The following is a 24,704-nucleotide window of genomic DNA, read 5'->3' on the forward strand; positions in this document are numbered from 1 at the left end:
AATACCATTTCATTCCTAGATATAATTACCTCTCTTGTGTCCATATGAAACTGTTTATCTAGTCTAACTTGTAGTCTGGGAAAAGTCCCCACAGAACATAGCAGGATGAAACCTGCAGGTCAGACAGGAATGATATTAGCTGTCTCAACAGCTGAAAGCAGAGCTTTTTCTAGCAGGTATTAGACAGAAACTATGGCTTTGATAGGGAGTTTCGCCTCCATGGATGAATTTATAGGTTGTTTTAAAAATCTTATGGAAAACCTGCCTGATTTTCCCTGGAGCTGAAAGCATCCCACTACAGATATTTCTCTTACAACCGAGCAAACATTGTACTGAACGAGGACAGCTTGTCTGGTCTGGGGCTTTGTTAGATGTTCAAAGCTCAGCAGAGCCTCAAGCCCTCAAAGGAGCACAGCCCCAGCTGGAAGGACATTCAGACCGTCTGGATGGTTTCACATCAAAAACCCTAAAGCCTTAACCTGAACGTCCCTAATCTCGCAGAAACTCAGGTTTCACAGGATGGAGCTCTTGTGCTCACAGATTGCCCGAGGTGATCCAAACCGAGCTGAGCACACAAAGCAGCGCTTAGACACTTCACACGTCTGAGGCTTGTGACTGCAGAAAAACCTGCCAAGACAATCCCATATCACAGCTCGGGCAGGGTGGCTGTGCCACCCAAGTGACCTCCAGGAGTCTGGGGACAAAGAACCTGGAAGCTGGGCAGGGCAGAGTTGGGCTCTCTGGGCTTGATGGAGCAAGGGCACGAGCCCTTGTGCAGCTGAGCGGCAGCAGCAGGGCTCAAGGAGAGGTACAGGCTCCATTCCTGGGAGTCTGTCCCTGCAGGACCCTGGCTGGTGATGCAGATGAAGCTCTGCCCTGGTTTTAGTCCCTCGGGAGAAACTGCAGAAACAAGATGCCCCCAGGCACTTCAGCCTGTGGAGCTCAACGGTGCCTTTTGGCAGACTCAGGCCTGCTGCCGTCAGGCAAGGAAATTAAAACAGAGAGGTAAACTACAGAGCTTTTCTCCAGGATGAGACTTTCTCAGAAATGATGCTGTACAACAAGATATTATCCGCTCAGAGAAGACTTTTGCTCAGCTGGTGAAAATACCACGTGTGGGCTTTCAAACGTCTGGTGTAAGAGCTGGCAGGCACTGAGATGCAGGTGAATGCATGGCACAAGTTTCCCCTCAGCTGGAAAAAACATGACCTGGTACAGCTCTGACTCAGCCTTGATTACAAGGAGGTGCAGATGCTGCTGGGGCTCAGCACCCTCCTCCAGCTCGCTCACCCCTGCGTGCCGGAGGCGCCTGGCCAACTCCTGCTGTGTCCTACCCCACACCCTGGCTGTTTCCATCCCTCGCAGGAGGAGCTGGATGAGCCCACAAAGGCCTGGGGACTTCATTTCCTCCTTCCCAGGAGGTGGGAGGGATAGCTTTTATTCCCCCAGCCGAGGCAGCTGGGCTGGATGGAGACATGGGCCGCTCTGTGAGCTGCAGGCTGCCCACACCCTGCCCTTCCAGGTACTAATCACCCCTTCCAAATAAGCCACCTTGCCACCTCTGCAAAAAAAAAAAAAAATAAAATCCACTTGTAAAAACATCGTGGGCTGCTTTAATGAGGCTATTTCAGAGCAGTTTATTTACTTCATTGTGCAGTATTTGCCTTCCCCCTCGCTTTTGGACTGCATTAGTAATTTTTCTCCCTCTGGATTAAAAAAGGTGTGTTCCCACTCCCCCTCCCGCCAGTAGATACAGAAAAACTGCATTTTGTTTCCTACTCTCTGGGCTTTCTATGTGCCGCCAGGACTGCTGATCACTTTTAATGGCTGTTCGTTTTTCTCCACACAACACGGGCCGAGGAGCACTGCCCTGTTCTGAGCAGTCCCGCAGACCAGCCGAGAGCCTCCTCAGAGAGCCGTGCCCAGGCCAGGGCTTATCAATAGCTGCCACGCTGCGTCTGCTGCTCTGCCTCAGCTCATTTACCCCTTTTGTATGTTCAGCCCCTTTCCTATGGCACAGCAGCACCCTCGGCATCTCTACTGATGTGACTAGGGCTAAAAATGCTCCTTTTTTGCCCCAAACTGGTATTACACGAAGCTGATTTCACATTTGGAAGCAAAACTCACATTCATCCCCTTGCATATATGGCTAGCTGTGAGAAAAGCCTGTAAGAGGTGGATGGGGAGGTGTGACAGCAGCCACAGCTACATCCCCTCCAGCAAACCCGGCTCCCGTGTGGGCTGCAGCAGCACCCAGCTCCCCGCAGTGACTTGCTCTGCCAGGGCTGGCTTAAAGGATAGACCAAGCAGGCGTCTACCCACCCCCAGGAAAAGCTTGTGCTGCTAAAAACCAAGTTTGCTGGAGTAAAATATTTATTCTCAATTTCCTGTTAAATTTGGCAGGAACAATGATTTTTTTTTTCCTGGTAGTATTTTATTAGGAGATAGGGAGTTAATGGGAAAACCCAGCAAAGCACAAGCTGCCTCCTTCCCGTAGCAAACAGGGCAAGTCCAGGGCCACGTTTCCCTCTCCTAGCTCGCACAAGGACACAGCCCTCAGCTTTACCCTTGGACATCGCTGAGAAACCTCGGATCTGGTGGCTAGAGGCAACGCTTCACAGCCAGCAGGTCGTTAGCAGCAAGCCCCTTAAAAGTACCTTGAGGAACGGCTTTTAGGGAAATTAACTGCCTCTGGCAAGAGCAACCACAGCGCTAAGGTCACCACATAAGCCGGCTTGCCTGGTGCTGCTCCAGCCTTTGCCAAGCCAGCCTTGCAGCCAAGCTTTCAGAGAGCAGCCCAAAAGCAGACCTGAAACAGCCTCTGGCCCGCAGCAGGCAAAGAGGGTAAAACACAGGCGCTTGTTTTCTAGCTGGGAAAAAAGCTACAGTGAAACACCTTCGTGCTGCTTTGCCAGAGCCCGTAAGTTATTTATTTTCTCTGCTTTTCTCTAAAGCACCAGAATAAAATTAAACCAGGCATTTGCATCAGTGTCCCGAGCGCAGCAATAGGCACTGCAGAGCTCCCTACTCAGGCCTGGTTGTAAACCAAGTGCTTGATATGAAATATTGCAGAGGGATTCATCACAGGGCAATTAGGCTTTAATCCAACTGCAGATTTATCCACTCGATGATTAAACCTGTCCTGGTTGCTAAAGACCTCCTAATAACAGAGGCACCAGTGCTTTTTTTTTTTTTCTTCTCCCTCACTTAGAGCATTTAAATCCCATATCAAGCTATTAACATGAATTGAAGGTTGGTTTATAATATAGGGAAGCACTATAAAGTTATCAGAATTCATTCTCAGTTGGGCATCACGAATATTGGAGCACTTGCCATGCCACCACCCTGCAGGATAGGTCAAACGAGCACAGGAGCTCTGCACACCCACCAGGACGCAGTTCTCAGAAAAGCTTCTGAGAGCTGCCTCCTCTCTTCATCCAAGCACAACCCTGTCCCTAGTTTTTTCTCCAGGAGGACAAGATTACTTGCAGTACAAGAGGACGGTGAGCAAGAGGCTCTGTTTCTCCAGAGACACCCATGAACAGCCCTAGGCCTGGTGCCACCCACCACAGATTTATTTCCATTTTCTGTTTGGAGCCTCACTGGAGTCCATCCCTTTTCTGCTGCCCTAAGCCTGGTATCAGAGACTTTCTTCTCACCTCCTGCATTTCCCTTTCTTCTCATTCCTAATGCAGAAGCTCCTAGATTGCAGCTAAAGAGAGACAGACAGACTCCCATTTCCAGACGCGGCTCCCTACCTGAGTACCCCATCAGTGCAGCAGCAAGCCAAGCTGCTCCCCCAGTCAGCATTTATGGGCAGTACAGCCGTGCAGCCCACCCATCTCAGGTGAGATCAACCACCCTTAACGCAGCACACCATGGGCCCTGTTTTCCAGCTGCAGTTCCTTCTCTTGGTTTAGAGGTAGCCCTTTGCACCAGGCAGAGCTGGGGGCTGGCAAGGTGTACGCACCCTGGGCTTCTGCAGGCAGACGTGGGGGTGAGAGCGCCCTGTGCTGCTTCCTACCTGGTCCCTGGAGGTTCCCCACCCCTCCAGGGGTATTCCTCTCTCTCCCCCCAGGATTGTTCCCCTGGCTGGTCGTGGAAGAGTATTTCTCAGCACCAAGTGAACCCAGAGCACTACCTGTCTGTAGTCACCACGCAAGGAGCTCAGCCTGCATGCACCATGCAAACACCTTTCCTGTGCTAATGGCTAGCTCGTTACGGCCTTCCTCCAGTGATCCCACCTTCATACCACCCCAGCTCAGGGGCTGCCAAATACTTGTGCAGAGGGGAGGAAATCCTGCTACCTGGGAGCTTCCCACTCACAGCTGGGGAAAGCGACCGCAGCTTTGCACACAGCAGGTCAGATCATCGCTGGGCTGTCTCCTGAAATTCTGGCTGGCGTGACCCGGGTCAGCAGAACTCCGTTGCCCAGAGCAGCGTGCCTCTGTGGGCACACTCGCAAGGTCAGGCTGTGCCACCCCTTGCTGGCAGCAATCCTGCCTCTGAGCAAGGAGCGGGGCTGTCTGCGCCCTGGGGTGCCTGTGCCCGTGGAGTCAGCTCTCGTGGACCAGATTTTTTTTTCCTACCTTGAATGAGTTTGCCCAGAACTGATCATGAATACAATGGAAAGTTTCATGCTGTGCAAAATGCTCCTTCCCATAAGGCAAACATGCATGGGTGGAAAGTTTTCAGCCAGTCTAATGCCAGAGCCAGGAAAGCAGGGCTGCACAGCTGCACCAACAAAGAAAACCCTGCAAAGTGCTGTGCCAACAATGCAAGGGAGAGTTATATGCCAAACCAACAAGCGCGGCAGACAGAGATCACCCCGTAAGAGTCCCATTTACAGTTGTTGCCCAGTATGCAGCCCTAAGAACAGGCCTTGGTCTTTATAACCTGCATGGGCTGATAACATGCCCCCATTTGAAAGGACACACCACTTTTCAAGTCCATTCATTTTGTGTATTTAATGGCTTCAAAGACACTTGTACTAATGGGCTAAATCCTACCCAGTGAACAAGATAACCATCGCTGTGCACCAAAGCCTGCAGTAAAGTCAATATTGACTGAGCTGCCCTGCTGCATCCTGGTGGCTGGGGCTCCCAGGGGTGCAGCAGGTTCTCTTCTGGCACCCGCTCAGGTGGGGATGGACAGAGATTAAACAACAGGAGCCGCAGAGCATGTTGTACAGGAACAGGGACAGCACCACGGGCTTTCTCAGCTCCTCAGACATGAGCAGTCCTGTCAGCTACCGATGCAAAGGGTGATTTGTGAGAGTAAATCACTTTCGGGTCAATGTATACATTATTTATTTTAATAATTAGATGCAAATGGCAGAGCTGTCCAGTAATTGGTCCTCATGCTACAAAATAATGCATGAGCCATAGGACATGATGACTCCACTGATGGAATCAGGTTGTAGCTTTGATTTCTCTTTCTGCCTCACACTATTTTTCACTCATTCCGTTATCCCAAACACTTGTTCATATTTCAAGCGCATTGAGGTTTTCTTTGCAAAATCCCCAGACTGAAAGGCCAGTCTCCAGAGCTGCAGATCCCCCTGGAGCTGGGATCAGCCCCCACCTGAACATCACACCTGGCTGTGGCTCACCTCCCGCACTCACAGCACTGTGCTCAGGCTGTGCTTTCAGCCCGGTCACCCTGCAGCACATGGAAATGCTCCCCCTGGGTCAGATGTGAAACCACTGGAGGCAGGAGGGCTGGGGTCAGGCCCAGCTCTGGCAGCAGCACATTGTGCAGTGGGGGGGTCTCGTGCACAGTTGAAAAGGAAAGGCAATGTCGAGTGGTTTAAGCAAGGGATCACACCACAAATAGCAAACTTCAAAAAAAAGCAGCTGTTACAAATAGTGTGCAAGCAGCTTCTGTGCTGGAACAGCACTAGAGCAGTCCTGAATGATAAATGTTGAAAGGAAAAGTCAGTTCAAAGAGAAACACTGATCCTCCCACAGGAAAAAAAAAAAAACCTTAGGGGAGAGAGATGGAGATAAAGATCAGAAACAATTAAAGAGCAATGGTTATTGAACACACTACCCCTGTGATTAGGGCTCCAGATTTGTCTTATCAGGACTGGGATGGGTGCAGTGAATACTGCATAGCCAGAAGCACCCAAATTGTCGATGAATTGCAAAGGGCTCTGTCAAAATGCAGCTTGTCTACAAATGGAAATCCTGGTGTCATCAGCATTGCTGGCTGCTCCAAACGGGAAAGCTTTAGTGTGAATTTCATGGTAAACATCTATCTCCACCATTTAGTTCTGCCCTTCGGAATGAAGACATGAGTTTGTTCAGCCAGAGCCTTTTCCCAGTACACCGTGGAGAACAGGATTTGTGATGAGATCTGTTTGCAGGCTGGACTCAATGGTTAACCAGTCAGATTAATAAATGCCAGAAGGAGGAAATAACAAGCAAGTTAAACAGAGAAGAAAAGGGTCTCTCCACATTGCTAGATAGCAAAAGTTTACAAAAATTCTCTGCCTTTTGGATAATTCTCCCCAGCTCTTATTTAGTGTTATTTTAAAAGAGCCAATGGCAGCATCTTTCCAGTACAAAGGTGTTGGGGTTTTCCATGCTGGCATTCTTGGAAGATCCCAACCATTTCCTTCTCTCTCACCTCCTTCTGATGAAAATGAAAGATGGGCCAGATGCCAGCTGGAAGTAGCTCTTCCTTCAGCAGTATTATCTGATGAAGGATGGTTGATTATAAAACAACAACTTATTTTATGGGAAGGTATTACAATTTTATCTATTTATTGTTGATTTTTTCAGTCATTTTATTATTTCACAGTGTCTCGGGGGAAATACCTTTTTTACAGCTGGTGCAGAACAGAGGTACTCCAGCACTTGACTGGGTCTCTACAGGACTGGAGAGCTGTGCCCTGCAGAAAGGAGGGGAGATTCTAGGTACAACCAAGAAATCCAATGGAACAGCCAGATGGAGGTTTGGGGAAACTTTTTGCTCCTGTAATTCAAACTAACCTGTCTGCTTCCCTTATGTGAAAAGGTATTTGAGTATTTAGACGACAAAACCTCTGTTCCTCACGTCTATAAACACAGCTGAAAATAGTTGCACAGGACATGTCTAAACAGCAGCCGACTACAAGACTTTGTGGCAACGCAGGGACACTCATGATGGTGTCAAACTTTCTAGCTCAGTTATCATCAGGGCAGCGGATGAAGGTCCTCCCTGGGTCACCTGTCCCTGTAATAACCTTGTATTTTGGAAGCACCCTGCTGTGCTCTGTGCTGCAGGAACAAGACCACTAACAGCAGCCCCTAATTTCAAGCAATCTAGAGTATTCACACACACTGCCATCAGAGCACTGCCTGCAACACAGGGCATATTAACAATATCACTGTTAATCAGGTTCTGCAGGTAAATAGAGACTTGGTCCTTATACCATCTTTCATATTTGTTGCAAGGCTCTCTCTGTATAAAAAGATGGAATATAAGAGATTACCATGAAACCTGCTTCCTGGTGAATTTAGACTGGAGAAAATGTAAAAATATGCCCCACAAAATGAAAAAAATCAGCTTCTTTCTAAAGATTGTTCTCCCTATATTGCCTACTTTTGAGTATTTGAGTGTTTTCTCCCAGGCCATGCTAACAGCTGGCTGTTGAGACTTGTTGCTGACTCTACCCACTGAGACACAGAAACTGATGAACCAAAGTAAAGCCAGTGGGAAGTAATTCTGGGACTCTGTGGGCTATTTCTGCGACACAAAACCCTACTGCTCCTGCTCTGTCCTTAGCACAAACGCAGCATGCCCCATCCCTGCATCCAGCAGCTGCCAGGTGCTCTCCCCGCACAGAGGATGAGTGCCTTGCCCGGAGGGCTTGGGGCGACACGGTCCTGGCTGGGGCAGGTTCAATAAGGCTCTTGTCTTTCTTGGGCTTGTGCTCAGTTGTGGCCCTGAGCAATGGAGCCCTCTGCTTATCCTGACAAAAACCTGGCTCTGCACTGAGGAGAACAAAAAGGATGATAAGGCATAGGAAATTCATCCAGCTGTATGAGCAGAAAGGACGTGGGGATTACACTGAGCTCATTCAGCTCAAAGAAAGCTGCTAGAAAGGAAAGGGTAGAATCTGTTTAACAACTGCAGTTTACTGAGGCCCCAAATATAACAATAAACTAGACAACAAGGGCAAAAAGGCAAAAGTCAGGTGTTTTACTTGCACTTTCAGGTGGTGCAGCACATGGAGAGACCAAGCTGGTTACTTAATGAAGAGATTAAGCTGGCCTTTAACGCTGCTGAAAAAGTGACTGTTCTGCGAGTATGAAAGTTGCTGAATAATACGTTCAGTGATTTTTTTTCCTCTTTTCCTCCCCAGGTATGTGAAAAGCTTTTCATTTATTTTAGTGTACCTATTTGAAATATTTCTGTAGTCTGACTGAGCCATGGTTTGGAAGCAGTTTTTTTAAGTTTAGTGCAAGCCCTTGATACTAAAAAATGGAGCAGCCTGGTTATTTTGGACTGTACACGTAAGTCAGGTATCATGATTTCTTTGGCCAAATGAATGTAAATCTTGGAAACACTTCAGATAGTCCTTTTTATAGGCTTCAAACTCACTCTAAGTAAACATTTGCTAATGACTTCAAACTGAACATACCAGTAAGCTCATTTACTAAAATCTGCAACAGAAAGAGAATACAAAAGGATTGCAAGTACTGCAGGCAGCTGAAACGCAGACCTGAGCAGACTGTGACACTGTGATTTCTTCAGATCTCTGCACAAAAATTCAAGCGTGTCCTTTCAACAGGACTTGTCATTCGCTTAGCCTGCCACTGCCACAATGTGCTGAAATCTGCAGCATGCCTCAGTCACACAGCTCTGAGCATTGTACAGCTCTATCATCACATGCCCCAGGAAGGAAGTCCTGCATCAGAGAGTGCTCGTGAACTCAAATTTCCTTCCAAACAAATGAATCCAAAGTAACTGTTGCTCTTACCAAAGTATTGACCTTGCTATTGGTTACAACACCTGGTAATGCTCCAGGTAATGCCTGGGGAGAATGAACTCCGGTCCTGCAGCAGGGCCTGGATGTCGCCTTGCAGGCTGCAGTCCTGCAACTCTACCATGCCATCCACAGATTTTGTTGAATGAAGCTGCAGGCACCGTGCCTGCCTCTCATTTCAGTGCATAGCACCCACCTAGCTGCTATAAGCCCCAGCCCGCACTCCTGTTTCTGAAGAGGAGCTGTGAAATGAACCATGTGCCAGCATTGCAGAGACATTGATACAGTGAGTGCACATTTTACTGTTCCAGCCTAAAAATACTTGTGTCAAAGTCCCTTTGAGGTTCTTTTCCACAAGCACTGCTTGCTCCTCATTGCCTGGCTGCAAGGAAAGGTGGGAAAGCTCATGCAAACACAAAGACGACAGGATCTACCAGGCTCCTACAGTGCTGGGGCTCTTTCTATAACCAGTAAAAAAACCACGGACTGTCTATAGGAACTTTCCAACAACAAGAAATAAAGCAATAGCAATGAAAAGTCACAAGATCTCTGTAGTAAAATGGCCTGCTCTCCTCAGAGGCTCTGTCCTAAAACGCCCATGCTCTCTGCACCCCCACGACCAATGTCCAACAAGCTCCCTTCCTTAGACACCTACTTTTTTTCAGTCTATCTGTGAAAACATGAAGTCCTTTTTTTTTGTGACACGGTGGAAACGAAAGCACACAGAGCCTGATATTCAAAAGTTAAGATATATTGGCTTAATCCTGTCAGAACTTTAATGTAGATTATATAGGGACAGGCAATGACCAGAGGGAGGGAGAGAGGTGTAAATAATCCAGAGGAGTGTGGACTTGTTGGCAGGGTGGATTTATGCCCTGTCTTAATAAAGTGCCCTTTCATCTCTGGAACCTGGGCTCAGAAGCCAGTCTAGACAGGAATTAATGGGGCTCCTTCTCCGCTTACAGTTCTGAAGGTTTCCCAACACCCAGCATTCTCATATACAGTGAGGAAGTGCAGATTTACGGGATACACTGTGAGCTCAATCACCCATAGATACTACTTTTTGCACTGAGCTTTTAAATGCAAACTCTGACCATTCATCCAAGAGGCTCTGCTGCTAGGCCAGAAAAGAAATTAAATTCACTTACTACAGCCTCTCTATGTGATTACCATCCTAAAATGAAGCCTGTCAGTTGGGAAGCCTGTTACAAGGAGACAGACTGGAGGTTGCCAGGAAAATGGTGGCGTGCACTGCTTTGGACCAGGACTTGATTCTGCCTGGAGATCACGCTTAGGACAATTACTTACTCGAGGCAATACGGTACTAGGGCCTGCAGATGCAGAATTGCAGCGTCTCCTGTGGTGAAGGAAAATTGCTAACGTTTCTGCTTGCAGTGAGCCTTCCCTTCTCTTTTCTTGTTCCCTTCCTAGGGGTCTGAAAGTCTAGCTGAGGATGGAGCACCCAACAGCCCTTCTCAGTGAGGGATCTGGGATGTCACTGGAGTGTGCTGTCAAGAGAAGCAAGGAAAGCTATGAGCAAAAGTGTATACATCCAATGTGATTTAAAGTATTTAAAGCAAAATACTTTGTAAAAAGTTTTGTTAGGGATTGTCATTTTTTGAACCGTTCAATTGCAATTCCTGGGAAAAGCCAGAAACGTCTCATTTCCAGCCATGCACAAGGACCCCCAGATACAGAGACATTCAGCTCCTAATTTTAGGAGTTTATTTGAAAATGTTTAATTTTCAGCAAGGGGAGACATGGAGCAGCAGGACACACTGTTGGCTATTAGGAAGCCCTTTATGATGCAAAACTCGCATCTTGTCTAAGTACAAGGACTCCAGCAAGTAAAGACAGAACCCATTAAAGAAAAGGAATCGGAGAACAAAGCGGTCTCTAAAGGCACAGTAAGAGGTAAGAGTCCACAGAATTTGATGATGATGGACAGTGTGACAATGTATTCCCAATGTATTTCTTCCACAGACGTTTGGACTGTACAGATGGAGGTGGCCAAAAAACTTGCTTCTGGGAACTTGGTTTTACCCCAATAGCTCCCTGCTAGGCAGAAAGGCCAGCCCTAGAACTATGCAACTGGTAGACTCTTGAAGCAGGATATGGCAGTCACAGACAATATATAAGCAGTTGTCTGCATGACTTTTAATTGTTTATAAAGCCTAGCACTCAGACTGAAAACTTTGACTTGTCCTAGTGATGTGTGTCCTGTGCTGCCCAGCATCTTGTCCAGAACAGGAGGAGCCCTCTCCTTCTTTCTCCTTTTCCTTCTCGGGTCAGTTTTATACAAATGCTCATGGCTCTGCTCCATGAGGCTCCCGTGCCTAGGGAGGGAAGGGTGGCAGAAGCTTTGTGTTTGATAAAAGATGGCTGTGGGAACACGAATGATATCCACAGCTGCATCAGTTAGATAGCAACTGCTCTCTTAGCCCTAACCCAAGAATTTCCTGGGCCTGCCTCACAAAGCAGGGGCTGCTACCAGAGCTCCAGGTCAAAATGCAAGCTAGCTCCTGGCCTGGTAAAGAGTACTGTTTCCTCACCACACAAGGGTGAGATCTTGGGAGAGGAAAGACCCTGACTCAGCTAGCTCACTTCAGGAGCATACACCGCACACAGACTGCTTTTTGCCACCTGCTGAGGTGTGCTGTCTATCAGCAGGAAATGTTAAAAGGGGTTAGAAACAAGGAGGGGTGTGGAAGAAGATCAAGGGCTTCTTTGTCATGCAGGGTTTTGTGCGTTAGTAGAATTCATTAGTGCAGACTAAGAATAAAGAGCAGTAATAAAGCACATTAGACCAACTTTGCTCCTCTGGAGCCATGGAAAACTCATCTTTGGCAGGGTGCAGCTGTAAGCTTGCTTAGCTCAGATCTCGGTCTGCAGCCAGGGCACAGCATTTGTCTGCTAGGAGGTTCAAAACAAATGAAGCCTTTCTGCTCTAAGCAGTGCTAACACGAGCCAGTATAACTCTTCTCCCAGCTTGTTTCTCCCAAGCAGCTTGCCTACATCAGCTGTAGCACAAAGGAATGCAGCCAGTAATGCACGTGCAGGGGGAATCTTACCTCTTATTGTTTCAGTCCAAAACCTTTGTTGTGCCTCACTCTGCCAGGTCCCACTCCACAGACAATTTAGAAGCTAGTGCAGGGTCTCCTGAGACCATATCATGGATGCTCCAGTCTGTTTGGGGCTCTGTGCTGGACGGCTCTTGGTTCTCAGCTTCGTCTTTCCCAGAGGTAGGTGCTGTGATGTGCAAAAAGCAGAGGCAGGGAGGCAATGGAGGTCTGCAGCACAGAGTGAAAATCCCCCATCACACATGCTCTCCTGACAGCTTCTCTCCTTTGTGCTCACACGGTGATTTAAAACTTCCCACTACCTGTAAGGAAAGGAAGACAGAGAAATGGATGGGAGATGGATGGCACCTCATGTAGTGGGACAGCCAGGAAAGCCCCAGGGCCTGACACGGCCCAGCACCCCACGCGTGGCACAGAAGAGCATGCTGTGTGCAGCTGATGAGGGTCTTGCTGTTACCCCCCCAACACACCACTGCTCCACAGCTCCTTTCATTCATGCAAGAAGACTCGATGCTATCTCAGGGATGTGTTAGTACAAGACCAGCCTACAAGGTCTCTATTTACAGACCGTGGGGCACCTGCAGCTTTTCTCTTCTGGGTGACTGAAGGTGTCAGGGACAAGACCAGGGCCTCTTTTTTTTTCACACCCCCGTCTCTGCTGTTTTTGAGCCCAGGTGCCTGCCATTAGCACACGCACACAGGGCAGCCTTTCCTGTCGCTGCCGCTGGGAAGCTGTCACCTGGCATCCAGCACCGCTGACACGTGCTGTCCCCATCTGCCCCACTCCCTGCGGCTCTGCCACCCGCTCAGCGCAGGGCTGAGCCTTGCGCTGAGCAGGGGAAGGAGGGGCTGAGCTTTCTGAGGAGCAATTTGGGCTTACGGCCCCCCGGAGTGCACGGGCAATTTGCACAACTGAGAGAGATGCCGCCTATTGTGGAGCAAATGGAACCGGCCTGAGCTCTTCCTCCCACCTGCACTGTCCCCTGCCAGAGCCTTGCAGATGCTAATCAGCTCCGGAGGAGGCTGCTTCTGCGCCGGGGATGTGCTGCAGTGAACCTCCCTGGCTGCCCCAGCTCCAGCAAGCATCCACCAAGGAAGACGTGGGGCTGCGTGTCCCCAGTGGCTGTGAATTTTTGGAGCCAGTTCCTGTGGTGGACCCAGCTCTGCTAGGCTGTTGGTGTATGCGTAAGGAGGGACGGGGGAAGATATGGAGTGGGAGAATGTGAAGACACCTAAAAAGTGTGAAAAATCTGGGGCTGGATGGGATAACCCTGCACCTTAATGAGACAATCCTGGCCTGTGCCCTGGGAGCAGAGGGGGCCAAACCTAGCCCAGCAGAGGAGCCTGCTTTTCTCTGGGTTGGCCACGAGTAGAAGTCTTCAACCCATGGGAAATCCTACAAAAGCCATGAAGCTCTGTGAGCTCTGAACACTAACAGCCCTTTACTTATCAGAGCTAGGTAAAGGGAGCCAGGAACAGAGGAGTCCCACATGCAGCTTCTTTACAACCCCTTAACAGCCCTTGCACTTCAGTTCTGCAGCTAACTGTCCCCTGCCTTTTAGGACAGTCACCACCAATTCCCACTTTCACTTAAGTGAAAGGTGCCAGAGTGTGCCAGGGAGGGGTGTGTGCTCCCTGGGGGTGTCCTTCAGGCATCGCGGGGTGCCGTGCCAGTGCTGGCGCGCTGCCCTGAGCACAGCATAATGACAAGGCAGGATCCCAGTCCCGGGGAAGGGACTGCTGGGTTATCTGGGGAAGCAGACAGAGCTAACACCACTGTTTGAAAAAGGAGCGGCAGATCCGCAGCACGTGGGCAGCAGTAGGGCCTCTGCAGAGGGAGCTGCCTTCAGTCAGCTGCAATTGAACCTTTGGTCCCAAAGGAGCAACTATTTCAGGAGCTTGAACCAATGTGAGTTAAAAATTACTATTAATTACTGACCCTTGTAAAGCCAAAAGCGCTGCGTAACGGAGGAGGTGCATGCACCAAACAAAAGCCTACAATTCAATCCCAACAGCGATTAAATTGGCGGAGGTTATGTCCTGTAACACGGCATTACGGAAGACAAGGCAAACAAGATTAACCCGCATTGACAAGGTATTTATCCACAGCTAAGAGACCCGCGCCACAGCACCTCTGTCCCACAAGTTTACACCAGCCCACAAGAGTCTAATCCCTCACGGCCTGTCAAGCTATTAGGGAAATCTCTGGCTCTCATTTGCCTAATCCAATAGGCCCCAGCTTCATAAGAAAGACCTCCTGAGGGGCCTTAACAACGATGTTTGTTAGGTCTCATATAAGTAAACAAAGCTCTGAAAGCCAAACAGCTTCCTCTTCCATCTGGGATCCCAAGACCCTCTTAACCTGGAGATAAAACCAACCACACTCAAGAGAGGGAGATGTGTTTGTAACAGGTTGAGCTCTGCCTCCCCACTAAGCAGCACCAGAAGGACTTTACCATCAGTAGCTCTGCACTTAACACCTGGTGCAGAGGTGCCAGGTGCCGGATTTCACCCCTGAGCCCTCCTATCATCAGGGACTTATTGCAGAGCTGATGGGATCACAGCACTCGTTGCCTTCTCTTCTAGCTTCAGCGGAGGAATAAGCAGCGTTAAAGCATCCCTTCCAGACCAAGACGCTTTGCCTGCCTTTGCTAGCATTGCTAGGCAACCAAACACTTTTACAGGCTTTTACACCCAAATCTACAAATGCTGTCTTAGAAGCCCTCTAAATATTGTTCTGAATCTGGCCACTGGCAGTGCTACCTCTAACATTAAACAGAGTGCATGTATTTTTCTGCTCCTTAGATTTCAGGGCACTACTGCCTCTGCTCTAGGGATATGGGCCTCCCTGGTGCTTTAGCTAAGGATCCAAACCATCTCAAGGCTCTCTCTGGGCTGAGAACTACTCTTATCTCTGACGCATCGTTAACAATGCCCTTGATGACGTGGTTTGCTCCACAGACAGGCAGCCCTACAGGGAGGGTTCAGGCAGATGAAGAGTCACTCAAGGCTTGGTTGCCTACCAGTCTTTGCCAGGCCTCTGTGGGTTTGGAAACTAAGCTGAAAATATCACAGAAAAAAAAGTTTCCCAAAGGGCCTTCGTCTACAGCTTGAGTAAGGCAAGCCCTCATCACAATTTCTTCCACAAGCAGCATCTTAGGATGCAGGACAGACCTTTGCTATACAGTTAGTACTATCCCTCTACACGCAACTAGCTTGGTGCTATATGGTCAAAGGAGGTGTGAGCATTTTTACAAAGCTGTGCAGGGGCCGGCAAATCCATGGGGCCAGAGAACAGTGGCAGTCAAAGCCTGGCTGCTCTGGGCGTGATGGAGGTGGACTGGCTGGGTCCTCAGCTCATCTCTCAGAGGCAGCATCATCTCTCTGGGCACGGACAATGGGCATGTGCAACACATGGAAAATAAAAATTGCATCACTTCCATCATATGCATGATAATTTCAAGGAAAAGAGAGAGACTGAAAAATGAACATTTTAGCTTTAAAATGTAAAAAGGCTTCAAGATGTTTTTTGGCCATCTGGTCCCCCAACCTCTGCCCCCTGCCCAAGCTGCAGACACATAGGTATGAAAAGTTGCATGTTTTCTAGCAGCCCAGAGCAGAGTTCCCTTGGAGACTGGTGGTGAGAGGGGACCTTACCCAGCACTGTAAATCCTTCACATGTACCAGTTGAACAGCTGTTCAGGTTAGGTCTCATTTAGATGCAAAGCAGTTTAGCCATCAGCAAGGATCTCTAATGATGCAAATCAGTAGTGTGTCATCCTAGCAAAGAAAGACAAGGGAGCTGTTACTTGCTTGAATCCAGCACATTTCAGTGAAAGTGCCATTTGATAAAAGAAAAGGGATTTTTACTGTTGAGTATAGCCCACCACCCTCAGTCACTCTGCAGCTGAGATCACAGCTAAATCGCTTATCTTTACATTTCCATACAAATCAGATTATCCATGAACAGCTAATTGTTTCATAAGTGTCACTTGGAAGCTATCCATTTCCAGCACAAGTAAAGAAATTGCACTATAAAACTGTCTGCCTTTACCATGACTCACTTTAGCACATAGGATGAATATTTGGCACTCCTCACTTTTTCAGATTAACTCGCATATTTATTTTGGAAGAAAAAAATGGACAGCTTTAATTCCTTCCCATCAGAATTCCTCATATTTGCTTAGCTTATTGAAACTTTTTAATAGACTGTACAGTATGTGAATATGTTATGCAGTGACTGCTGATGGAGACGACATTCACATCTCCTTTCATCTAAAGGAAAGGCAGAAAAAAAAATCTATAAGAGCGTTTGATACTTTGTTAAGACAGTCAGTAAACCTACAGATTAAGTCACCTGCCATGAAGAAAGGTTTCATCCCTCTGGCTGAGGCCATGGAAACATCAAGAGAGGGTTTAAGTTCAGTGTTTCCTGGATGTACTGTGTGTTTCTCTTCCAAAGAGAAATTCTAACATGTTGCAATTAAATTTCTTGAAGATCTGTTCTAAGCCAGGCTGGGAAAACCTCTGAGAAAGAAAAGAAGGCTTTGGTCTTCAGAAAGCAAGTCAGTTTTCCAAGGACAGGAGTCAGTAACAAAATTCTTGTAAACTATAATCAAATGATCATTTCCATATTACCACAAAATGTTTTTCCCCGTATAAAACAGATATTTCCTCAGCTGCTCAATCTCACGAGAAAGCAGTTATATACCTTTGCAAAAGGATATTGCTTAGCCTGTGGAAAAAAATCCCATGTATTCTCCCAAGCGTGTGGCCACATACGTCACCTAAAGGTTTTTTTTTTGTTTTTTAAAGCCTAGTTTAGCTCAGCATCAGTTAATTATACAGTTTGTTAACATCACTGGAGTACTACATCAAACAAAAAGTAATGTCCTTTTAGGTGGGCCTGATCTAAATGTCATACCCAGAAACCGAAATCAAGACCTCTGCTTTTAGTTTTGCTTTTTGCTAACTAAAATCCTGCAGCGTGTACGGACTGCAGGAAGAAGAATCAACAAAAGTCGTGGTCATCTCCAAAGTGCTATTGGAGATTCAGCATGAGGAACATGCCTTTTCCCCCCCACTCAGGAGCGAGGTTCATGTTATAGATCCTTTGCCAAGTCACTTATCCCAGGCTGCAAAATGTGGTATTAATTAGCGAAGGGCTAGTGAAGAAATTGCACAGCAATACAAGCAAGTGGTGTATCATTACAAGCAAGGTTTGTGTCAAATTCTAATGTTTCTGTAAATGTACGGAAAATGGACCTATCCAGTGACCTAAGGAAGGACTTGAAAGCTAAAGGAAATTGGAGGTACTTCACGCAGGCAGGTCCTTCGGTGCTAAAAGACCCTGCCTCTGCAAGGCTCTACGTGCCCTCCATTCCTATCAACCAAAATGAAGGCTGCAGGAAGTCCTCCTCCCTAGATTGAAGCCTAAAATTGTCAAATAGGAAAACAAATGTAGGTACTAGACATCTTTTTGTGAGTGTCAGTTCAGCAATCACTTTATTACAAGTAATTTTAGTATTGAATGTAGTGCAATTTCAGTAATTTAGCCAAGTACAATGATGGATTAAAGTGCCTGGTGATCGACGTTTATTTCACCTCCTGAAACACAATTATTATGCACTTTACTCAATAATAGTGTCTTGTTCCAACTAAAATACACGTCGTGTAATTCTTTAAACCATACAATCAAAGCAATTAGAGAGGGAAATGGTTGATTAGGTCACTGATTCCATCTTGCTGCCAGCCCACAAGTGCTCTCTGCCACATATCGGCTAGAGTTACACCCAAACTCCTTTGCATTTGCATGTTTCAATGATACAGATATCGATCAAAAAATGGAGACTTCATCCACAGGTGAAAGATGCAGCCTTTTACTGAAGAAAATCCTGCATATTCACAGTGGGAGAGGTCTGAGAGGTTTTAACCTCCTTCATATGGCAGATGGCTGAAATACTTTTAACCATAATGTTCTTCAGTGAACTTTTTCCATGGAAGCAGTTTCACTGGAAAAACCTCCAGTTTTCCCCTCTAAATGAAGAGTTTAAATTCTGCTTTTAAGCCTAAAATTCCTCTCTTTACACAGTGAGAGCTCAATATTTAGTATTTTTTAAAACAGAAATGAAAAGAAAATTAAGCCTGACTGAAATTTTACTCAAGAAAAGCTGCAATTCCTGACCTGTTCTGGCAAAGGTGTGCTTGAGATGCAGTTTTGAACTCCTCTTTTAAGGGAGCTCAGCCACCCAAGCAGTCTCCATGCTCTGGAGACTGGGTGCTCATCGCCACATCCCAGAGCAGGGGAATGGAGCAGACACCCAGAGCCTGGCATTTTACTCCATGTAGAGATACCTGCCTGCATTTCCCATGGAACCTGCACTCACGCTGCTGGCTTTGTGCCCTCTCCGTATTTACCCTTGGGTGGTATCCTTGAGAGCAGGTGCAACCTACGGAAATGGCACATTTTAAACAAATAACAGAGAATGTCTTGAGAAAGTAATCTTTGAATGTGAACTCATGCAAGCTCTAGGCCAGAAAAGTCTATGCCATGGAGTTGCTCCCATCCAAACACGGAAAAGACAGACCAGCAGGGAGCTGCTCATCCAGTCCATTCCACAACATGTGGCCATCCCAGCCTTACTAATGTCACCCAGCTGCAGAAGGGCCAGCAAGGCATTGCCCACGCTTGGCAGCCCCAGTGCTGCTCCCAGGGTTTGCCATATGGCCAGCACAGGCAGGGGATGTGACATTCAGACGCAGCACATGACAAGCTCTCCCATTACGGATAAGCTCAATTAAGGAATTAGAAAGGAAAGAAATGTGTGATTCTTCTGGAAAACTCACACAAGCAAGCAAAACCATTCATAAGCCCAGTCCTCATTCCACTGCTCAGCTAAGAAAGAAGCTTTTTACGTACTGTTGGAGTCAACAGACTGCTCCTGGTGTAAAACACTCTTCTGTGAAAGCTGGTATTAAGATCAGCCTTATGATGTGCTTTTCACTTGTGTCTCACCAGCCTTCCTGCCAGGTTATCCTCCAGGAAGGCCGTCCCATAGCTGAGCTGCACACAGAAACACCAGTACCCTCTCGAAAGATGCGCTGGCACAACTGACCCAACATGAAGCACCAGCCTCCTCCTGCTGAATTTCAGAGGCTTTGAGGCTTTAGCCACAGTGCAAACCCCTGTGAGCCTGGAAAGAAGGAAAAATCCCTGGTGCAACTGCTGGGTGCCATTCAGCTCCCCCTGTGAAATCACAACATTTACTTTGCAGGGCCGTGCCTGTGTCTTGTCAGACACACAGCCTCCTGCAGCACAGGAACAGGCTCTGTTCCCAGCTCTACCACAGACTTCCCGCATCTGTCTGGAAAAAAATCACTGAGAAGCACATCTGAAAAAATGTTACACTCTCAGCTCCAGACATTTGATCTAACACCTGGCCCAGCTCTCAGCAGTGCTGGACAGTGCAAACACTGTTGGCTTCGGCTGGGGCATTTCTGAAATCCAGACCTGATGGGCAGCAGGGATGGAGGGAACATCTGCTTCTTCACTGTGCTACGCAGACTTCACACTAAGGTACCTTTTCAACGGAGCTGTGTACAAGTCAAACCAGTTAAACCAGCGAACAGTTGGTCTTTGTTCTGCACACATGCCAGAACATTAAAAACTCTCACGGTTTGGCACGAAAAAGACAGAGACACAAAGCTAGCGACTGCATTTGGGAATAGGAGTCAAACTCTCTTACTTCTGTTTTCCCACGTGTAAACAGGGGACGCCAACTTCTGCGTCCTGCTTTGGACTCCCAGGCATTTGCAAGGCACTGAGGGCATCCAGCAGAAGACACAAAAGCAGCTTGCAGTACTTCTTGCTTCGTCTGTCTCTTTATAAAGCTTCTAAGACGCTGGCTGGACACTAGGAATGTTTGCTGTGTCAAGCACAAAATAAGACACTGTTGCACATGCTATAAAATGAACTACTGTTGATCTCGCTGAATGAGCTTGCTGCTTTTTGACTTTTCATGCATTATATTCTACCCTAGACAAAGAATAACTATAAGGCTATGATTGAACACTGTACATCTTTAGAAAAAAATATAAAGTTTCAAAACTATTCCCCTGCCTTGCCAGATGTTTTTGCATGCGTTGGTCCCTGAAGAAGTCCCAAGATGGAATTTGCCTGTGATACTTTCCGCATTTGACAAACGCCTTGCTGGAGCAGTGTATTTGTGTTGTCTGTGATGCTACACGCAGCTAAGCCAGACGTGTTGCTCTGCGGTAATGGTCTGTATGAAATGAGCACAGGACCTCATGCCCCAGCCGGTATCAGTCCTCCGGATGTGTCATCTAAGCTAAGGAGGCAGAAACAGGCTGATTATTTACCGCTCAGTCCTGATGGCATGATTCTGCCAGCCCCCAAGGAGCCATATCTTGCATTACAAGGAGCAGGCTTGCCGTGGGGACACGTGCGACCTTGGAGCTCCTCCTGTGCAGGGTGACGGCAGGCAGCGAGGATGCAGCAAGCTTGAGGACGAGTCAGGCAGCGGGCGTTCCTCGCTGTCACACCCCACCACGTCTGCTGGAACATGCCCCAGATGGGGATCACTCCTCACCGGGGCTTTTACAAGTAACCTGTAAAAAGCAAAATGTCAAATACAATAGAGTAAGTAAAGAAAAGTGGCATCTTGTGCTCCTCTGGTCTCTTTCATTCCCAGGAGTCTCTAATGCTTTAAAAGAGTGGCGACATTTCTGAAAGCAAACCTTTTTGATAAATGATGCAGTTATTTATTTTGCAGAAAGCCAAGATTTGTCATGATGCCGTTTTCAAAGTAACACAGCATCTAACAAAGAGAATCATAGGCAATTTACTGTGTGACACTCCATCTGTCTCAGAAGAAGAAAGACCTTGTTTGACCCTCTCAGGATTTGAACCTGTAATTCCACTGAACCAAGGGCTTTGAAACCTGAAGCGCAGCAGTTTTCCCCCTGAAGATAAGACTAGGTTTTCCTGTTTTCCATGAATCACCACAAACCCGTAGACTGCTGCGGAACGTGAATTCCCCACCACACAGGAAACACCAGCATCTGCACATCCCATCAGCCAAAGGTGACCACCACATCTCCGCAGCCATTCAGGACACCATCCTCTCCTGTCAGTACTCCCAGGTTGGGCACTGAGGCTGGAGGAGTGAGATCTTGCACACGGGATGGATGCTGCCTGCTCAGTGCTTAAGCCTGAGCAAGGATGCTTCAGCATCCTACAGGCACATGGAGGTTTTTTTCCTTGCCTATTATCAGCAAAAGCAGGGAAAAAAATGCTCTATGCTACCTATGCTGGAATGTACTTACTGATTCACAAAGAGCAATGCGTGTGCCTACAGAGGCAAGTGCAGGAGTCACCAGTGCCATCCCAGATGTGCAGGATTTTAAACGGAACAGATTTGGGAGCTCTGCTAAGCTTGAATCCCCCTGCCTACCCTAGGACTCTGGCACTTCTCCTCTGGGCAAAAACGCAAACGCAAACTGGGACAAACACAAACTTGCCAGCAGCGTGCCTTCTCCTGGGAGCATGACCCACTGGTCTGAACATCAGCTCTGATGTAACAGCCAGGCATTGCACTGGTGAGGGCCTGGCAGAGACAAGCCAGGCTTGCACTATCATCATGAGATAAACACACTGAATTGCTCAATAGATCCTATGCTGACCCAAGGCTGGAGGGACCTTGCCTTCATTTGCTGTCCTGCCGAATATTGCACCCAAGACCAGTACAGCCATGCTGACAAGAACTGGTTGCAGCTGCCTGGGGCACAACGTCCATCCTCAGAGGGAGCAACCCTGAGGCAGGCTGCGGGCAGGCATCCCCGTGCTGCAATGGAGGCCTGGCACTCGGACCCTGTCACTCCCTCAGCCTCTGGGAATGAGGGATTGTGGCAGTGAGCTGAGCCCACAAAGGCTCTCCGGGGCTTCCAAGGCGAGAAGCATGCAGTTGCTGACAGCATTTTCTTCAAGTGTTGCCCAAATCTGCAACAAGTCACAACAGGCTGGTAATAAATTTGCCCTGCCAAACACTCTCCTGGAAGAGTCTCTCCTGACACCCAAGAGGGGAGACCTCGTGCCCTGGAGGAAGAAGGGAGGAGGCTGAGGCCAGTAACCAGACACTGCCTCGGTGTCTCTTTGCTGCGTGCTCAAAGCAGGCAGCCAAGGGCACGTCTTCAGAGGTCAGACACCTTTGGAGGACGGCTGCTCGCCAGGCTTGCGGGAAGCACCACGCAGAGCTGGGGTCTCTGCCTGGGACAAGGCCAGGGGGACGGGGAGGTTATTTCATGCCCTCGGTGCCAAACCCTCTGCTTTTCCCCGGCTCGGCCATACCACCCGTGCTGCAGTTCGCAGGCCCCCTCTGTAGGCCCAGAGGCAGAGAGGCGTTCTTCATCCCCACAGAGAAGCACTGCCCTCATGCACAGCTGGGAGAGTACTGCCTTCACCCTGCCTGCAGGTTATTTTAAAGATCGTACACTCACCTTGAACGGCAAGTGGGGAAGGAGGCCAGGCAGGTTGTTTCAGGCTTCAATCTGCAAGACGAGGAGGACGGGGCTGTGGTTAGAGCACAGGACTGGGCATTAGGACATTCAGGGCTGCAAATCTACTGATAGGCTCCACTGTGCATGGTGGCAATCTGTGTCTGCAGGAGCCTGACCCTGCTTGGCTCAAAGCCTCTCCAGTGAGGTTTCCCATGCTCATTGATGCTGCCACGCTGGCTTAGTGCATCTGTGGAGGGATCCGCAAAGCAGCTCTGAGAAAGACTTATTTTCCCTACCAACTGCCCCCTTTTTAGAGCCAAGCTGAAGGAAAACATTTCCTGATGTTCTGCTTTGAGGAAGCGACTTTCCCCTTCCCATTTCAATGGGTAAAGGCACTGGAAACCCCAAAGAAACCCAGACAGCTCCCAGCACATTTTCAGCCAGAGAAGAAGTGTCAGGGTCCTGGGGTGGTGAGGGGTAATTCAGGCTAAACAGGGCTCACAGATTTGCTCCAGAAGAAGAGCATCCAAAGCAGACCTGAACTGCAGTGTGGAAACAATTTGCAAAATAAGATCAGAGAGCACCCTGCACTACTGCAGCATAGCAATGGAGGGGCATGCAACCTGCCGGGGAGGTGCCTGCAGCATCATCCCTCCTCTCCCTCTCTGCTCCCTCTGTTAGCATTATCTCCTGTCCAAGTGGGTGAGCAGCAGTGTGGCAAACACCTGCATGTGTGCCTGGGATCAGAGTGATCTGCTTTGAGATCCCAGTGCCTGCCTAGTCCTGGGACCCCAGCGCTGCTGCCCACAGCAGAGCCAAGCCAGGGCGTGCTGGCTATTGACGAGGCTTTAGCAGCAGGAAGAATTAGCAGAGAAGCCTTCATGGCTTTGGGTCCTAATGAGATTCATTTCCAAAAAAGCCCAGGGTCTCGTTGCAGAAAGGGATCACCTGAGGACTTTGAAAGGAAAAGATGTACTTCATTAGCACTACAAGAGCAGAGCTCTGCAGGAAAGGAGAAAGGAGAGTTGAGTCCAGGCCACACGTGTGTCAGGGCAGCATTTTGCTCTATCTGTGGCACGGACATTTGAGTGTACTGGATTCCAGGTTAAAGGAATATGCACGAGTGCATAGTCTTCTATAAGCAAACAGGATGCCACTTAAAGGTCACACTGAAACTGGCCTCTCTGTAATTCCCTAGGAGTGAAATAGGATTTGTGGCCATAGTAAAAAATACCAGAATTGCTGTTTAGGCTGCACATAGCCTGGGATCTGGTTTCAGGGGCTTTGCAGGGACATTCCATGCCACTTCCAAGGACTTGTTAAAAAAATATTTCATACCAACAGAGTTCTGTGGTATTTTTTCCAGCTAGTCCTGCAGGCTACCATGGGGAAATTCACTAGCAGGATTTCTGTAGGACTCTGACTCACACAGGAACTTTTATTGCTGCTTTTAAATATTTGACTGCCTTTTGGCTGCTGGCAGAAAAGTTATTAAATGTTTTACCAGACATGGCCTGAAACTCTTTATAAAAACATCCTGGCCTGGCATACAGCATATGTCTCTACTTATCTCTGTAGCATGTGCTCAAAGCTTTCACATGTCCCCTGGCAGTGGAAGAAACTTGGGACCTTCATGTTTCTAGGCTGCAGATAAATAGAGCATCCAATGTCCTGTGCTCATGTGAGTAAATCTTCTGGTATGCAAATGGTCCTGCTGCATCAAATTTGCAGGACTGAAAAGGATGAAGCCCCAGTACAGACTCTAGGTTGTGGTTCATATGCACAGCTCTGTGGCCTGATATTGCCAGGATCTGTCTACTTAGACACTCAACCCTTACTTGAGGGACTAGATCAAGTGAGGAGCTCTTGCAAGTAGTCCTGTTAATGTCACTGAGTCGGGTGACATTTTTAGTAGTGTGTGACACATTGTTTCTTTGCTCAAAGCCCTTTTCCCTCCATCATTGTTTTTCTCCCTTCATCTTCCTCACACAAATTAAGATGAAACAAAGAAAAAGCATCCCACAAACCAGAGCAGAGAGGAACTCCTTCCCAGCGCTGCGTGGAAGAAAGCAGGAACAAAATCACCGCCTGTTTCTGCTTTCACAACAGCAATAAATCAGGATGTTCTGCTAGAG

At 48.0% G+C, this 24,704-nt stretch overlaps 1 long non-coding RNA gene across 1 annotated transcript; it reads right to left on the reverse strand.

The window, feature by feature from the left end:
- Window positions 1–612: 612 nt before the first annotated feature.
- Window positions 613–24,595, reverse strand: LOC106039282 (uncharacterized). The gene is made up of 5 exons (XR_007168344.2): window positions 22,570–24,595; window positions 16,412–20,682; window positions 15,712–15,834; window positions 12,046–12,356; window positions 613–10,482 (listed from the first exon to the last, which is right to left on the reverse strand). It is a non-coding gene; the product is annotated as an uncharacterized lncRNA (long non-coding RNA).
- Between the last annotated feature and the right edge of the window lie 109 nt (window positions 24,596–24,704).

Source organism: Anser cygnoides, chromosome 9, assembly GCF_040182565.1.
Source record: "Anser cygnoides isolate HZ-2024a breed goose chromosome 9, Taihu_goose_T2T_genome, whole genome shotgun sequence".
Taxonomy (NCBI): Eukaryota; Metazoa; Chordata; class Aves; order Anseriformes; family Anatidae; genus Anser; species Anser cygnoides.